Source organism: Oryzias latipes, chromosome 3, assembly GCF_002234675.1.
Source record: "Oryzias latipes chromosome 3, ASM223467v1".
Classification (NCBI taxonomy): domain Eukaryota; kingdom Metazoa; phylum Chordata; class Actinopteri; order Beloniformes; family Adrianichthyidae; genus Oryzias; species Oryzias latipes.
In genome coordinates this window covers 30,146,110-30,155,884 of record NC_019861.2, presented here as the reverse complement: position 1 = coordinate 30,155,884, position 9,775 = coordinate 30,146,110, and positions in this window count along the sequence as shown.

The window sequence follows — 9,775 nt, the reverse complement described above, 5'->3', positions numbered from 1 at the left end:
ATATTTGATAAAATTAAACATTATTTACTATTATAAAATTAATTTAAAATATTTGTTACAATCTGTCGTTGTATTTATTTCTAAAACCTGACTATTTTTTATAAACTTGCTAAACTTCTCATAAATTCCCTGGAACTGTGATGATGCATTTCACATTGAGCAAAGATTTTAAAACAGAATAAAAATATCTGGTTGAACCGATGTGTTGTACCGTTTTAAAGTGTTTTCTGTGCCTACACACCTGGTAAACAGGAAAATGTAGCAATCAGCATTGTTTTCATCATGAAACCCAAATGCTGCTGAAAACAACTACAATCACTGCCGTCCCTGTCATAAAGTCCAAAAAACTTTCAGTTACATGTAATAATATCTTATTATTATTAAACATTTAACAAACAAGAAAGAAAGAAAGGAGGGGAATTTGGCTACACACGGTCTGTTCTTAAGAACCCGGGAAAATCTGAGGTTTTGCTTTTCGCACTAATCCTGATAGAAAATGTGTGTTTTTGTCTTTGTGCTTGTTTTCTTATTTTTGCCGCTCTGATCCTTTAAAACGAAACCATGTGAAAAGATAAAAGTCAGTGATTGACAAGAGTACTGTCAACAGCAAACAGTCTGAGTTCACAGAAATGTCATAAGATAGATAGTGTTTTATTTGACCTCCAGCTGAAGCTCACAGTTTGTTTTATTTTATTTTAACTCTTCCTGAACCAGTTTTTCTGTAAAAACGTGTGAAACCTGGGCGGCACGCATCCCAGAATGGCACACTCATATACGGTTAACAACCGGCGGGCTGGCACAGGCCCCTTCGCCAATATGTGCCCCAGCTGCGGGTCTGGACTAGGCCGCGCGCTCTGCGTCAGACAGACGTGGCTCTGTGGTTGAGCTTTGTCACGCCATCAGAATGTGTGGCAGCAGAAAGTAGATCCTGAGAAAGAGTCTGGAGCGTTCCTTTATCAGCTGGCTTGATAACAGCATGGAAACACTGAAGCCAACAGGAAAGACACTCAGGGATCCTTCCCAGACGTGCTTGTGAAGCAAACACAGAGGTGCAGGAAAATTGTGAGGGAAACTCAGATAGTGCCCTAACACGATCACATTTAGTAAAAATAAAAGATGTAGAAAATATTGACATATTTTCTTCAGATATCTCTAGTTGGCACGAGGAAAAACATCTCAGCCCTCTCAGGCTGTCTTTGCACATGATCTTACATCCAAACATAAACACATAGTGGGAGCGGACATGCGAGCACAGCACTGTAATTAATACCATGTACAATCCCCCCCCCTTTGTGTCGCCCAGCCCCCCCACATTAACGCTGGGAGAAGAGCCGGACCAAACGTCCGTCTGCTCCCCTCCCCTCCCCTCCTCTTCCTCCTCGGAGGTGGAAGAGTGCAGATGTGAGGAGGGTCAAATAAATAGCCGTGATTCAGCTGCAATTCCACTTTGACATCCACTTAGCCTCAGGTTCCCTCTGCCTGCAGCCACCTGTTGCTCTTCTTTAAACACTGCCTGGTGAGGAGGAAGTCCTCTCATGTGGAATCAACCCACCCACCCCCCACCCCCACCCGCTCACCTCCCAAATGTACTTCCAGGCACCGTAATAGCCTAAATGAAATTGTGTGGTGCCTTGGCAACATAATTCAGGCCTTTTACATGTTTCAGAATTATGCAGACAGAGAAGGACAGGACAATAGGGAGAGAAATGGGGGGGGGGCATTCAGACATGCTGCCATATGCTAAGGCCATCAGCTCTGCATGTGAACAGAGATTTACTGTAAAGAAGTGGATATAAAGCAGCAGGAAACGGGCATCTGCTGGGATTTTTTCTTTTTTTGCTCCTTTGAAACATGAGGCAAATTCACAAATGCTGTTTACTGTATGTCACCAAACTATTTTTATGACTTTAGGAATGCATTTGTGCAGTAAAGGACAACACTATGAGGTCTTTTAATGTTTTCGTGGATCCGCTCTGACTTGAAATGCTCTTTTAATCAAACCTAATTAAACACAAGCAATTACCAAAGTGAAATTAGCAACATTTACACGCATCCATTTGGTTAATTAAAATTAGATGATGAGACCAAGATAAGAGAAGAGTGGAGGGCATGAAAGCAGCAGCTCTCACTGCTGGGTGTCAGGTGGAGCATGCACACACAGACTGAGAGAGGAAGGGTGATCAGAAAAACAGATGAAGAAAAAAAGCTGAGTGGCTGAATGAGATGAGTGTGCCAGGTTGAGCTCGACTGGGTATTGTGCACAGCTCAGAGACATGTGCTCTCATGCCGGCTTGGCTGCAAGGGCACGAGGCCTCTGGTTACAACTCAGAGAAATTCTGTCTGCTCAGACCCAGCTCTGTTACTGAGGCCACAACAAGAATGGAATGGTAAGTGCTTCATAGTACAAATGTTAAAACTTCTGCAGTTATTGAGCTCAAAAGGGTGAGGATTATTTTAAAAAATCCTATGCGAATCATATCTTAAACTTTTGGAAAAGCATTCTAGTGGTCTTTTGATTATTGTTATGACGGTTTTAAAAAAAAATTAAAGCAAAACTGTCATTTTTCTGGGACATCATTTCTGCAGAGCAGGAGGAGTTTATCAGAATTTTGCCTCTGAGTCTGCCCTGATTTCCCATCATCGCTTTGTTTACATGCTCTCCTGCTAGCTTGCAGCCCCTCACAACTCCAACCTAACATAACCCGTGCACAGAAAAAAAAAGGCAAAACATGTCTGAGCTATCCAGCAGTACAGTTTTAAGCCAGATGCCAGGTCAGACCAGGAAAACCAAATGCTACAAGAACATGTTAAAATCACCATAAACATTGGAACGGGTCTTAAAGATCCTCTTTTCTGCTAAAAAAAAATAAACCCTGTTATTAGGTACTGAACAAGTACCTGACAGCAAGAAAACAGAGTTGTGTCTGTTTTGTCTCGAATCCAGGAGCTCATGTGAGCTTCCAGGGAATAGTACGGCATCTGCCTCCCCTGGTAAATTCCCAGAGGAAAAGTAAAAAGAAGAGGAGGTCCGGGGCTTCATTCGCGGTACTCGAGCAGCAGATGTCATTAAACAGTCCCAGGACATTCATCCAATCAAAACCATTTAGCAGAGCTGCTTTGTCTTAGCAATAATTAGCTCTCACTGACCTGCTCCTTCCTTTCTCTTCTTGCATCTTTCTCTCCATTCAGGCTTTGATATAAATAATGAGGCGAGGGGTTAACGGCGGGTCACGCAGAGCTCCCTCTCTGCCATGTTATTTATCCAGCGGAATGAGAAATTGATCACATTATTGTGTTAAGGGGGACCTGATTCGTTATAATCAGCCCAGTATTGGCAGGCCCGGCCCGCAGGCCTTGCTTGCATTAGGAATGCTCGGGCAGCCATAGGTCAGCTCTGCTCAGGCAATTTTACAACTTCACATCACCTCCCTGACCTTTTGATGACCACTGACAGAGACAAAAGAAAAGCAATATATGACAGAGCAATATCGGCGGCTGAATGAGCAGCGTGGATCTCCTCTGCATGAGGCTTGTCAGAGAAATCATGGATGATCATCAACTGCTCCTGTGTGTTGCGGTGAGCCATAAAAGCAAACAGGGAGCGCGTGTTTGCACGCCACACGGAACATTAGCAGGCCACGACCTATAAGCTGTATTTCTGTCAAAAAGACTGACATTTATTGCAAAGTCTGGGCGGACATTGAGGCTCATTTAACTGTTCAGACAAACGTGCAGCTCTCATTGAAACGGCTTCATCCACCGGTTGGACCTTTTTCCAAATGAATGAAAAACTGTGTAAATGACCAGGTGCTGTAACTTACTTCCCCCTGTGGTTACATCATGCCAGCTCATTAATCAAATGTGTGCCGCTGCACTGTTTGCACTGGGCCAGAATGCATCGGTCAGTGCTTGTTGATTTAACCATAACACCTTGGCACATAAAATGGCCCTGGATCTGAGTTTAATCTTCAACAAGGCTGCATGATGTTTAGCTGGACCTACAGCCAGATATTTGTTTATCAGTGACCTTTCTTGACTGAAGTGCTATATTGCATCGTACTTATACCTGGTCACAGTGATTACTGTTTTCAAAGAAATATGAGATGAAAACGCAACTTCATTTTCATGTAAAGATGAACACGTTTACCAGAGCTGTTCATTTTTAAGCAAAAAGCTGTAAAAACCACTAAATTGGATTCAAATCGATATGTATGTCCCATTAAATTGAAACACATACCGGTAGTTTTTTGGAACAATTTGACACAAATTTTACAAAAATGGCCACTTTTATGATTTTGTTAACCTCAATTCTTGCTCTTTTTTTTTTTACTTTTTACATTCATTTTAAGTTTAAAAGTTCTCCAATCAATCTTTATCACTATGTTTTATTTTAGATTTTAAAGCTGGCTGTCTGAACAAAAGCACTGTTGCCCTCTTTCCACCTCTGCAAAACACTCTTTGGTCTTCATCACTCCGGCTTTCATCCTCCAACTCCCCCCACGTCGCTTCGGCTGTTTACAGTGAGAAACATCTGCAATGAAATTATTCCACTTCCTGGGGCTTGAATAAAATCAAGGCTCCACAAAACAACAACAGGAAGAGGGCCATTTTTACAATAGCTGTGCTGCAGCATGTGAACGAGTTCGGGGACGCCTGTGAGCAAATCTGTGAAAAATCGCAACCCTGTTTGCACATTAGCAAACAACAAGAGTCATCTTCAAACTCATTTTAATTTGTTTTCCCTTTTTCTTTTGACTGGCTTACTCATTTTCACAAGTCTGTTGTAATCTGAGGAAAAATCAGTTTGTTAACAGATTCTTGAGTTCCAAAAAAAATAGAAAATCCCACAAAACAGGTTATAAATATATATAAAAAAAGCAAGGATTTAGCCTACAAATTTTGGTTTGCAGGACATCATGTGTGTTTCTGTCTTTGTACTCACCATGTGAAATGAAAACAGCTGTTAATGATTAGCCAGAAGGACATTCTACACTTTCAAGCAGGTTGTACAGAAAAATACTAAATTTTAACTATATTTTCTCACAGATCATAAGCTTTCATTTGAAAAATAAAAGATGCAAGACATCCTAAAACCTTCGTTATTGTGGTTTAAACATAACCATTCAACTGCTCATCACTGCTACCTGTTAAATGCTCAAAGAAACCAGGACAATTGTCCTTTTTCTTTTTTTTTTGTTCAATTCAGTTCTTCTTAATTGCCTTTCTCCCCAGAGGAACCAAGGAAACCCCAAAAACGCTTCAGAGTCTGGAAAATATGTAGAAAAAGCCTCATGTTTGGGGGTAAACAATTGCTGTCACACTGCACGCTCCTCCAAACTTGTTTATAAATGTCTCCGTGTCACCCTGAACCGTTTACACAGGGAGTTGTGCACGCAGAATTAATCTTAAGGGCTTATAATTAAGACATTGAGGAATTTCTCTCGACATGAGATGAGGCTGGCAAGCCCATTCTCTCCCCTAACAGTAGCCTCGAGAGAACGTGTGTACATAAACCTCTTGTGGTTAGTCAAATGTTGTAAACTGTATAACTAAAGCTCAGGCCTCATTCATAAGCTGTTTACCTTGTCGATAAATCACGGCGTCCCTCAAGCGACAAGTCGTGACAGGAGGCTAAAGAGAAGAGAGATGGATGTGACTTGTGAAGCCGGAGCCAAAGTAAACCTGAATGCAAAGATGTCAGTTAAGCCAGAAAGTTTTTGTGTTTGAACTGCATTAGGCAGAAACCAGAAACATGGATACTTCAGGTCAGAGACAACAAACAGCGTTTATCTGTTCAAATAATTGCATTTGCAGGCGTGTGTTCTCCACATGCAGGAGAAAAGCCGGAGAAAGGGTTGGGTTTGAGGGAGCAGGTGAGCTCGAGCTGCTTCTTCCTAATCCAGACAGAGCGGCTCACGATTTACTGATCAAGCTAAACTAAGAAGTGTTCCATTTTTTACATCATCAAAATGTCTTTTTTTTTACCTTTAGAGTTGAGAAATGCGCAGAAGATTTTAAAATTTAAAGTGTCAAAACTCACTGTCATGGAGACCTGAATAATACATTTGAGTACAAAAGTACAAAAGGCTAACTTTACATAACACGTTATTTCAAGACCATGTCTTTAGATTTTAAATCATATCTATTTCAAACAACTCTATCAATAAAAATTGGGATTTAAATAACTCTGATTATTCATCAGTAATCTAATCAGCAAAGTAAAATTGCCAAAAACAAATAATTTTCTGTAAAACATTGAAACTATTCTGTTATGAGTCTGTTTTACTTGAACAAAATGTTTTTAGAAGAGATTAGATCAGTTCATGTATTCAGGAGAAATGCTGTCATCTTACAGTTTTATTTTTGACTTGATTATTTAAATGCTCATTAAAAAAGGTATATTAAAAAGTAATTTAAATAACTTCAAGCTGCATTACTGTCCCCATCCCAACCCAGAAACAACTCTAAAGATGCTTTGCTTCTGTTGCAGCCAGTTTGTTTTGCTCAATTGCATTTATCAGCTCTCATTGTAAACCTAAGCAGCATTTTGTGTTTGTCTAAGCCTTGAATACTGTTTACACACCTTACATCCCTGCTTCTCATAGTCGGAACAAATTGACCACTTTTTTTTTATTGTGTTAACTAGTGGAGCACCTTACAAAGGTGTTATCGGTCAGATGGAGGGAATCTAAGGAGAAGGCCTACACACAGGCAGAGTTGTGTTTACAAGAGATTTGAAATAGCCATACAGGCTCCTCATGGGGGGGGGGGGGGGGGGGGGGGGGGGGTTGTCCTAAGTGAGACGATACTCAGCCATGTTTCGCGAGTTCACAGCAGGGCTCCACATTCCCCAAAGCTACCAATAAGTGTTCACTTGATACCCCCCTCAAAAGGATTTCATGTCAGACCTGTGCCACGCGTCATGCTGGGAGGTGATGGATGCACTTCTCAGACCGGTTTCATATCCTCGCAGACGGAGCTGAATGTTCTTAAATTTAATCTGAGGCTACAGTATATCTTTTTGTCAGTGTGACAGTGTGCATTACGCACTTCTGAATTAAGTGCGTATGAAACTGTCAGTAACACAAATACACCCGTGTCTTACCATTGCCTCACAACCGTATCGTATCTCTGTGTATCCTTAACACCGTGGCTCAGTTACACATCTGAGGAGGAGCACCTGCTGCAGCCGAGGCCACCGGGGTCACGACACTGAATTTCTCAGTCCACGCCAGTGTCCACGGTCAATTTGTTGCTCTGAGGGGTTTCCTCAGACGCCGTCACTGACTCCACTTCTCATGGATGATGACTCAATTTCTCTTGAGAGCTGGGTGTGTGGAAGCAGCACACTGCATGCTGCCATTCTGCTAAATAGCATAAAGGAAAACTCATATTAAAGTTTCTAATCATCAAGAAATCAAGGAAAACCTTGTAAGAAGTAAGAAAGATGGCCTCAATCAACTATAATCTGCGTTTTGTAAAAAAGATTTCTTTTGGCTCCTGATGCTCTCTAGGCAAAGTGAAAGATGTCACTTGTGTAATATAGCACTGCACAATGCAGATGCAATTACTTAAAATTCTACCATAAAACTGATTTGCACTTTCAATGAAGCACATTTTAGAACATATACAGAGAAAATTAAACTAAAAATTGCATTTTCTAAGTATTTCTTAATGCAAATCATAGTGAATCAGAAGCAGTCTTTCTTTTTCTCATCTGAGCTGGCATCTGGCTCAAACCTGTACGGCTGGATAGCACCGTGAGCTGCATTCCTCCAACGGTAATGTTATGTTGGGGGTGTCAGAGGCTGTAAGCTAGTGGGAGAGGACATAAACAGAGTTCTCAGCAATGTGGAGAAGATGGTGAGGCGGGGTTGATCTGCGCCAACATTTCTGCCCACAACTGAGACTCAGTTTTTTTTTTTTTTTGTGTGGCTAAAAACAGCCTAATCATACAAAAAAGACGCCTGTGAACACTTACAATGGATCAAAAGATAATCAGACTTTAAGGGTGCCTCTTTGTGTTTACATACCTCATTGTATTAACTTATTAAATTTTTTATTTTTTAATCATTTTACTACTATTATGGTTCATCATTTATGCCTTTCTACCCTTTCTATCTTTTACTTTAATGAGGGCCTTCTCAAATATCAACCACAGTGTTTCCGACCATTTTATAAATTGATTGTTGTTTTTAGACAACTTTGTATTTGTGACTTTTTATTATTTTAACTTCTGTTGTTATGTCTCTTCCACGTCGAGCACCTTGTGTTCTACGCATGTAAGTGAAAGGTGCCATATGAATAAAACATGGCACCTTAAATCCCATTTTTGGATCAACTTTTTCTCTAAACTGATATGTTATAAATAAACAAATGAAAGAAGAGGAGGCAGTTGATGATCATGTCTTCCCCAGCCAAGTGTTTTCTCTTCTTCTTAATGTAGTTCTTTAAAGTTTAGCTGTCACCTATGGTAACCTGATTATTTACTCAATAGCTTCTACACTGATCCTGGGAGGAGCTCTACCCTAATAAACCTACAACATCTCTCACCATTTGGAAATATGCCTTTTACAAGCTTCTAAACGTCAGTTTCAACAACACTCTGCTCTTGGAAAATGTATGGTAACAATTAATTCTTGTAATGAATATCTTCTCTTGAAAACCTGCCCTTCAGACTGCAGAAATTACAACTGTGACCTTGCTAATGCTGGCTTGCCATTCCTTGTCTTTCACAAAAAGCATTTTATACTGTTTTTACCTGGTGAGTTTTAGCTGCAGCCCACGCCGAGTCTGGCAAAAGAGAGATACCCTGTCCCATTTACGATGGACCGACCCCGTAAAGCTGGAGTCAGTCTGCAAGTGAAGGGTGGAATAAAAGAGTTTCTCAGGTTTAGAGGGCCCAGCTGGAAGCGCTGTGGCCCTGCCCCACTGAGAGCTGCGTCTCTGTAAACTTCATGCAGCCAGCTCCATTGATCTGTAAGATTTGTGCAAATGGCACACCTCTCAGCTGCCATTCCTTCTATGAAAGTGTATCATTTAACCACTGCCATGTGGATATGTTTTAAAATAATGTTTTTTTTTGTATTCCTTATCTAAGCAACATGAAAAAACCTGATGCATCCCAGAAAGTTTTTCCCTCAAAATAGCTCTCCCTGCAGCATACTGTATGGGATTACAGGAAGCAAATGTGCTTACAAACACTCTTTCATTTTGTATGATATCACTGAGGAAGTATGCAAGTGGAAATGACTGGTTTTACATTTTTGGTCATGCTCCGTGTCGGCACACGGCCTCTTTGTCAGAGCGGGATTATCAGCAACAAGCGCTCACAAAAGGAAATGCTTGTGGAGCTACAGTAACAGAAGGATAAAATCAGCCATGTGATGATTGGGGTGACACATTTGTTTGGCCGTAATGAAAATAAGCCCCATTGATGGCGCATTCAGTCACAACACCCCCCCGCCTCCTCCACATCCTGTCTCTTTATCCTTCATACAAGTGGCAGACAGATAGTGGCTCGGGGGATATTTCTACAGCCTCGGGGCGAGAGGGGCTCACTGTTTGTTTGTGCGTGTGCATATCTGTCAGCCTGTCACTTTGGATGGACTACTGATGCATATGACAGAGCTGTTGATGCTGCTGAACTCAAGGTGAACAACTCAACTTTAAATTAAACTCTTCCACTTGTTTGAAATAAAAATACGTCGAACTGTTTCTAATGTATAAACAAATAGATAATTTAACAGAATTTGCTAGAAAAAATATCAATTGT